We start from the raw sequence: 8,614 nt of genomic DNA on the forward strand, positions 1-8,614 counted from the left end.
AGCCTATCCCAAACTTTAACCCTTACCTTAACCATTCGGAGTTAATGCTTAACCTTAAGATTTCGGAGTTAATGCCTAAACTTAACCTTAAACACTTTGAAATTTGACGTTTGCAACAACTTCTACATTTGACGTTCGAGAAACGTCTAATTCTGACGTGAGACTGTGAGAGCTAGTTGGTGTGTTTGTTATGACACGAGAGGGAAGACAGATAGCCTCTGTGTGTGTGTGTGTGTGTGTGTGTGTGTGTGTGTGCATGCGTGCGTGCATGTGTGTGTTATTAGGTGTTCATTATGCGCGGCAGACACAGATGCTCCCCAACCCTGTCACAATGAAATGTGGGCTCCATTCCCCGCCATTCCCCAGCTGAGCCTTTGGAATTTGAAATTAAATACACTACCGGTCAAAAGGAGATGGTTTGGGATGAGTCGGACCGCAGAGTGAAGGAAAAACAGCATATGTGGGAACTCCTTCAAGACTGTTGGAAAAGCATTCCAGGTGAAGCTAGTTGAGAGAATGCCAAGAGTGTGCAAAGCTGTCATCAAGGCAAAGGGGTGGCTATTTGAAGAATCTCAAATATAAAATATATTTTGATTTCTTTAACACGTTTTTGGTTACTACATGATTCCATACAGTGGGAGAACAAGTATTTGATACACTGCCGATTTTGCAGGTTTTCCTACTTACAAAGCATGTAGAGGTCTGTAATTTTGGTCATAGGTACACTTCAACTGTGAGAGACGGAATCTAAAACAAAAATCCAGAAAATCACATTGTATGATTTTTAAGTAATTCATTTGCATTTTATTGCATGACATAAGTATTTGATCACCTACCAACCAGTAGGAATTCTGGCTCTCACAGACCTGTTAGTTTTTCTTTAAGAAGCCCTCCTATTCTCCACTCATTATCTGTATTAACTGCACCTGTTTGAACTCGTTACCTGTATAAAAGACACCTGTCCACACACTCAATCAAACAGACTCCAACCTCTCCACAATGGCCAAGACCAGAGAGCTGTGTAAGGACATCAGGGATAAAATTGTAGACCTGCACAAGGCTGGGATGGGCTACAGGACAATAGGCAAGCAGCTTGGTGAGAAGGCAACAACTGTTGGCGCAATTATTAGAAAATGGAAGAAGTTCAAGATGACGGTCAATCACCCTCGGTCTGGGGCTCCATGCAAGATCTCACCTCTTGGGGCATCAATGATCATGAGGAAGGTGAGGGATCAGCCCAGAACCACACGGCAGGACCTGGTCAATGACCTGAAGAGAGCTGGTACCACAGTCTCAAAGAAAACCATTAGTAACACACTACGCCGTCATGGATTAAAATCCTGCAGCGCACGCAAGGTCCCCCTGCTCAAGCCAGCACATGTCCAGGCCCGTCTGAAGTTTGCCAATGACCATCTGGATGATCCAGAGGAGGAATGGGAGAAGGTCATGTGGTCTGATGAGACAAAAATAGAGCTTTTGGTCTAAACTCCACTCGCTGTGTTTGGAGGAAGAAGAAGGATGAGTACAACCCCAAGAACACCATCCCAACCGTAAAGCATGGAGATGGAAACATCATTCTTTGGGGATGCTTTTCTGCAAAGGGGACAGGACGACTGCACCGTATTGAGGGAGGATGGATGGGGGCCATGTATCGCGAGATCTTGGCCAACAACCTCCTTCCTCAGCAAGAGCATTGAAGATGGGTCGTGGCTGGGTCTTCCAGCATGACAATGACCAAACACACAGCCAGGGCAACTAAGGAGTTGCTCTGTAAGAAGCATCTCAAGGTCCTAGAGTGGCCTAGCCAGTCTCAGACCTGAACCCAATAGAAAATCTTTGGAGGGAGCTGAAAGTCCGTATTGCCCCAGCGACAGCCCCGAAACCTGAAGGATCTTGGAGAAGGTCTGTATGGAGGAGTGAAAATCCCTGCTGCAGTGGTGCAAATCTGGTCAAGACCTACAGGAAATGTATGATCTCTGTAATTGCAAACAAAGGTTTCTGTACCAAATATTAAGTTCTGCTTTTCTGATGTATCAAATACTTATGTCATGCAATAAAATGCAAATTAATTACTTAAAAATCATACAATGTGATTTTCTGGATTTCCTGACCTCACATGCTTTGTAAGTAGGAAAACCTGCAAAATCGGCAGTGTATCAAATACTTGTTCTCCCCACTGCATGTGTTATTTCATGTCTTCACTATTATTCTACAATGCAGAAAATAGTAAAAATAAAGAAAAACCCTTGAATGAGTAGGTGTTCTAAAACTTTTGACCGGTAGTGTATATAAATAAATATATAACTAATGGAATAAATAGTATTCATGTCCACCGACCTGGAGCGGTGTGTGTGTGTGTGTGTGTTTATTTTATTTTATTAGGATCTCTTTTAGTCCTCATTTGATATTTTGTGTGTGTGTGTGTGTGTGTGTGTGTGTGTGTAAGGCGCGCGTGTGCGGTGTGAGTGAGTGAGTGAGTGAGTGAGTGAGTGAGTGAGTGCGTGCATGTGGGTGCTACATCTGCTTATGTGTGTGTTCCCTATGTGCTCACCTATGCATATCTGTGTATGTCTCTGTCTTCTAATCTACAGCAACACTTCACCCCAGAGTGCAAGTTCAAAGAGAGTGTGTTTGAGAACTACTACGTGACGTACTCGTCCATCCTGTACCGGCAGACCCAGTCGGGCAGGTCCTGGTACATCGGCATCAACCGGGACGGACAGGTCATGAAGGGCAACAGGGTCAAGAAGACCAAAGGGCGGCCCACTTCCTGCCCAAACTCATAGAAGGTAGGCTACTATTCTCAGACATCACAGACCTAGGGGAACATTGGTAACATTGTGGGAGGCAAGCTGTCTTTCCACAGAGTTAGTAGGATCCGTAGATATTGCTCAGGTCTCATTTAAAAAAATGGATTTGTTCAGTTTAATATTATTCTGTCTCTCTCTCTCTCTTTCTCTCTCCTCTCTCACTTCTTTTCTCCCATCCCTTCCTTCTCTCCCTCCCCTTTCTCTCCTCCCTCCTCCTCCCCTCCTCCCTCCCGTCTCTCCCCCTACAGTGGCAATGTACAGGGAGCCTTCGCTGCATGAAGTGGTGGTGGTCGCCGAGCTGAGTCCGCCCAGAAAAACGGTCAAGACCTCCGATTCGCCCGTGCTGCAGAAGGCAAGAAAGACCCACCCTCCAAAACCAAAACTTCCTAGCGCACAGAGAAGACAGGGGCCACTGGGCACTGACTGGCTAACAAAGTCTTCCTGTTTTTATTACAAAGGGGTGTCTTGTCAAATGTTTCCCCCTTCCCCACTGAGCAGCACGAGAGGAGGCCCTATTGTTCTATATTCCCACAGGTTCCATCCATACAGGATGTTTTCTGAAATGGCACTCTATTCGTTACAGTGCACCACTTGACCAAAGCCCGCACAGGGAGTCTGTTCAAAAGGAGTGCACTATAAAGGGAATTGGGTGCCATTTGGGACGCTTTCCCAAACACCCTGTTGTTCTCTTAACATCTGTTACCAGGTATCCTCTGTCATCCCAGCAACATGGTGACCATAGCGATCTCCTCCATACTTAAGCAATCCTCTCCTTCACCTTTGGTGCAATCTGATTGTTTGTGACACAGAGTCAATTTTCCACTCGGCAGCACAAGAAAATATTCCTTGTTCTTCTCTAGGCTGTTAACAGCAGCTCTCTCTAATCAAAATCTCCCCACCTCTTGAAAGAGAGAGAGGAACCTCCCACTGCACTGCAATGAACTACACACACACGCATGGCGCACACACACACATACACACACACCCAGCAGAGAGAGAGTGGTGATTGTGTCGGGTCAGGGCTTGAGGAATGGTAAAGATATCATCAGTGAGATGGTGTTGTTCCCGGGATTCTGTTTGCATCACACATCCTATCACTACAACAAAATTGTTGTACAGTATTAAATCGTTGTTTTGTCCGACATTGACAGTACCAGTTATAGGTACAATTCTCGATGGCTGCATCCAAATGGCACCCTATCCCCCATATAGTGCACTACCTTGACCAGAGCCCCGGTCAAATGTAATGCAGTACAGGGAACAGGTGCCAGTCACTGACATAAGTCTACAAGTTTTACCTTGATATGTTTACAGGAGGGATTTGAGCTCTGTATGCATCTGAGGGCCCATCCCAAATGGCACACTAGGTCACACTTTATTTGGATAGTCCGGATTTATGGTCATACTATCAACAAACTATCTGTTGATAAGCAACTAGCTTGCTAAGGTTAAGGTTAGGGTTAGGATTAAGGTTGAAGGTTAGGTGGTTGTTTAGGTTTAGGATAAGGTTAGGTAAGGATTAGTGTTAAGGTTAGGGTAAGGGTTAAGTTTAGTTAGGATAAGGGTTAGGGTAAGGATTAAGGTTAATTGAGATAAGGTTAAGGTTAGTGTTCGAGCTAGGGTTAGTAGATAGTTAGTTGAAATGTTACTGATAGTCTGTAGAGCATCTACAGATGGACTATCCAAATAAAGTGTTGCGAACCTATTCTACATAGCCCTATTGGCCCTGGTCAAAAGTAGTGCACTATGTAGGGAATAAGGGTGCCACTTGGGAAGCAGAAGAGCTAGGGCAGAGTGGTAGATGGAGGAGGGGTTCACTACTTGTTTGCCAAGCCAGAGGAGAGAAAGGTAGGAACCAGGGTCCAGATAGAATTATAGTAATTATGATGGCTTCTTCCAGACCCGGTAATCCCTAAATAAGGCGCTGACACCAAGCATCTCCCTCCCTCACACACACACACACACACACACACACTGTTGTGAAAGGTGTGAGCTGTATACACTACAGTGTTGCAATCCTCCAGGGTCCATGTTGTACAATCCGCCCTAATAATACGTTTAAAGCAGCTGAAGATAAAGGCTGTCTGTCTGTCTGTCTGTCTGTCTGTCTGTCTGTTGTCTGTCTGTCAGGCTGTCCCGTCTACTACTGCCATTAACACTTCCTCACTGGTTCAGACTAATCACTTTAATTAAGCAAATTAAATAGGGCTTCCGATTTAGGTATTTGCGAAGCATGTCCAATTATAGAAAGGTTCTGAGAACATGAGTCTCTGGAAGATTCCTTCTGCCTCAGATTAGAACTAAATGGTGTGAGACTGTCGGGAGAGGGGGAGGAGGAGATGGAGCAGAGGAGGGGATGAGAGGGGAGGAGTGGAGTGGGAAGGAGGGGAAGGGAGGAGAAAACAATAGGATACATTAAACGGAGCACTTCCGCTGGTTTATCAAACCAGTCAATGTTGAATAAGTTCAGTGAATCCACAAATGGGATATACTGTATGCTGAAATAGCCATGAATCCTGTGATTTTACCGTTTTATTTAAGGGCTGGGAAAATCTATGTTGCAATACATTATGTATGAAACCACTGTATGTGCATGCATTACATTATTTTACATCACAACACTCTGAATGCAACTGAATGCAAACCCTCCACAAGCATTACATTTACATCTTATCCAGAGCGAGTGAGTGCATACATGTATTTTTTTCTTCATACTATTAGCAATGAGAAAATAAGGTAGTGTAAGAAGCAAGTTAAGGGGCTAATGCTAAGCTAGTCCCGACTAGCTCATATGATGATATGATGATGATGATGATGATGTGCTGGTATAACAGTGATACTGAGCAGGTTGAGATTATATTACAGAGGTAATGAATGGGAGTGTGTGTGTGTGTGTGGGTGTGTGTGTTGTCATCTGTGTGTGTATGTCATATTACATACAGTATGATTGGTGTGTGATCATAAAGGTGTGTCAATGTAGGGGTAGGTGCAATTTTACACCAAATTCAATCCCATTTGTTCGAACCCCTCAAATGGTTACAAAACGGTGTGTGTTTATACGTACAGTACATGTACAGTATATCTACGAAGCGCACAAGGTGTGAGCACCTGTATGTGCATATATGTAGCCACAGGAGGCTGCTATGCTAGTGTGTAGGTTATGGAGTGTACGGTTGCAGTGAGTGAGATGCATGTATCCAGGAGTTTTATGGAGTCTCGAGTGCAGAGGGCTCCAATTTGACTTCGGCGTGAGATTCTTCCTTTTATTGTGTTAATCTGACATTAAAGCCAGCATGGGAGATGCTTCCATCTCATACAGAATAAAAGACACACACACACATACACACACACAAAAAGTCATTTTTATTATAATGAACCTGACTTATTCAACAAACAAACAAGTATTCATTTATTTACAGTACAGTGAGGGAAAAAAAGTATTTGATCCCCCTGCTGATTTTGTACGCTTTGCCCACCGACAAAAGACATGATCAGTGTATAATTTTAATGGTAGGTTTATTTGAACAGTGAGAGACAGAATAACAACAAAAAAAATCCAGAAAAAACTAATGTCAAAAAATGTTATACATTGATTTGCATTTTAATGAAAGAAATAAGTATTTGACCCCTCTGCAAAACATGACTTAGTACTTGGTGGCAAAACCCTTGTTGGCAATCACAGAGGTCAGACGTTTCTTGTAGTTGGCCAACAGGTTTGCACACATCTCAGGAGGGATTTTGTCCCACTCCTCTTGGCAGATCTTCTCCAAGTCATTAAGGTTTCGAGCCTGACGTTGGGCAACTCAAACCTTCAGCTCCCTCCACAGATTGTCTATGGGATTAAGGTCTGGAGACGGCTAGGCCACTCCAGGACCTTAATGTGCTTCTTCTTGAGCCATTCCTTTGTTGCCTTGGCCGTGTGTTTTGGGTCATTGTCATGCTGGAATACCCATCCACGACCCATTTTCAATGCCCTGGCTGAGGGAAGGAGGTTCTCACCCAAGATTTGACGGCACATGGCCCCGTCCATCATCCCTTTGATGCGGTGAAGTTGTCCTGTCCCCTAGCAGAAAAACACCCCCAAAGCATAATGTTTCCACCTCCATGTTTGACGTGGGGATGGTGTTTTGGGTCATAGGCAGCATTGCTCCTCCTCCAAACACGGCGAGTTGAGTTGATGCCAAAGACGCTCGATTTTGGTCTCATCTGACCACAACACTTTCACCCAGTTCTCCTCTGAATCATTCAGATGTTCATTGGCAAACTTCAGGACGGGCCTGTATATGTGCTTTCTTGAGCAGGGGGACCTTGCGGGCGCTGCAGGATTTCAGTCCCTTCACGGAGTATGTTACCAATTGTGTTACCAATTGTTTTTGGTGACTATGGTCCCAGCTGCCTTGAGATCATTGACAAGATCCTCCCGTGTAGTTCTGGGGCCGATTCCTCACCGTTTCAGATCATTGCAACTCCACGAGGAGAGATCTTGCATGGAGCCCCAGGCCGAGGGAGAGACAGTTCTATTGTGTTTCTTCCATTTGCGAATAATCGCACCAACTGTTGTCACCTTCTCACCAAGCTGCTTGGCGATGGTGTTGTAGCCCATTCCAGCCTTGTGTAGGTCTACAATCTTGTCCCCGACATCCTTGGAGAGCTCTTTGATCTTGGCCATGGTGGAGAGTTTGGAATCTGATTGATTGATTGCTTCTGGACAGGTGTTTTATACAGGTAACAAGCTGAGATTAGGAGCACTCCCTTTAAGAGTGTGCTCCTAATCTCAGCTCATACCTGTATAAAAGACACCTGGCAGCCAGAAATCTTCTGATTGAGAGGGGGTCAAATACTTATTCCCTCATTAAAATGCAAAAGTATAACATTTTGACATGCTTTTCTGGATTTTTTTGTTGTTATTCTGTCTCTCACTGTTTAAATAAACCTACCATTAAAATTATAGACTGATAACTTCTTGTCAGTGGGTCAAACTTTACAAAATCAGCAGGGGGATCAAATACGTTTTTTCCCTCACTGTATGCCTTGTAGGTTGCAATAATGAATATAGTAAATGCTACAGTAAAGCACATCAGAAGATAATGTAGTTATTCAGATGAGCAATAGTGTTGTTTTAGACCCAAGGTGTTGAGTTTGCGGGATTTTTTACATTCTTCTGGCTAGATGTAGAGTGGGGGAGACAAAAAGGTATTTGTGGAGTTGCAAGAGTTTTAGTGCTTCTCCACTGAAGATAATCTGTGTGTGTGTTTGGTTTTACTTATCCTTGTGGGGACCAGAAGTCCTCACAAGGATAGAAAAACAAGGACATTTCGGACAAGTGGGGACATTTTGCTGGTCTACAAGGAAAAAAGTATATTTTAGGCTTAGGCGTTAGGTTTAGGTTTAGCATTAGGGTTAGTGGTTAGGTTTGGGGTTAAGGTTAAGGGAAAATAGGATTTTGAATGGGAATCAATTGTTTTGGCCCCACAAGGATAGTGTGGTTCGTGTTGTGCTTTGTTTTTGCAGTGTTCAAAGTGTTCCCTTGAACCATTGAAATGTTGAATACATCTAAGAACAGACACACTCCTCCTCTCTTTTCTTCCATGTCTCTCCCATTTCCCTTGCCTTCCTTCTGGCAATCAGCTATCACTTCATGTCATTCAGTATGAATTACTGTGTCTAAGGATGGCCATTCAACTCTTGGCTATCTGCTTTATCTCTCTATCCCATGTTTTACCTGACCATAAATTGATCAAAGAGATCAAGAGCTGGATTTACAGCTTGTTAAGCTCCCCCATAAATTGCCCCTGGATTTTATT

General features: G+C 43.9%; 1 pseudogene; it reads left to right on the plus strand.

Moving 5' to 3' along the window:
* The first annotated feature begins 2,472 nt into the window (after nt 1-2,472).
* LOC123490146 lies at nt 2,473-3,162 on the plus strand (annotated as a pseudogene).
* Nucleotides 3,163-8,614: the final 5,452 nt, after the last annotated feature.

Source organism: Coregonus clupeaformis, unplaced genomic scaffold (assembly GCF_020615455.1).
Source record: "Coregonus clupeaformis isolate EN_2021a unplaced genomic scaffold, ASM2061545v1 scaf3501, whole genome shotgun sequence".
In the NCBI taxonomy this organism is placed as follows: Eukaryota; Metazoa; Chordata; class Actinopteri; order Salmoniformes; family Salmonidae; genus Coregonus; species Coregonus clupeaformis.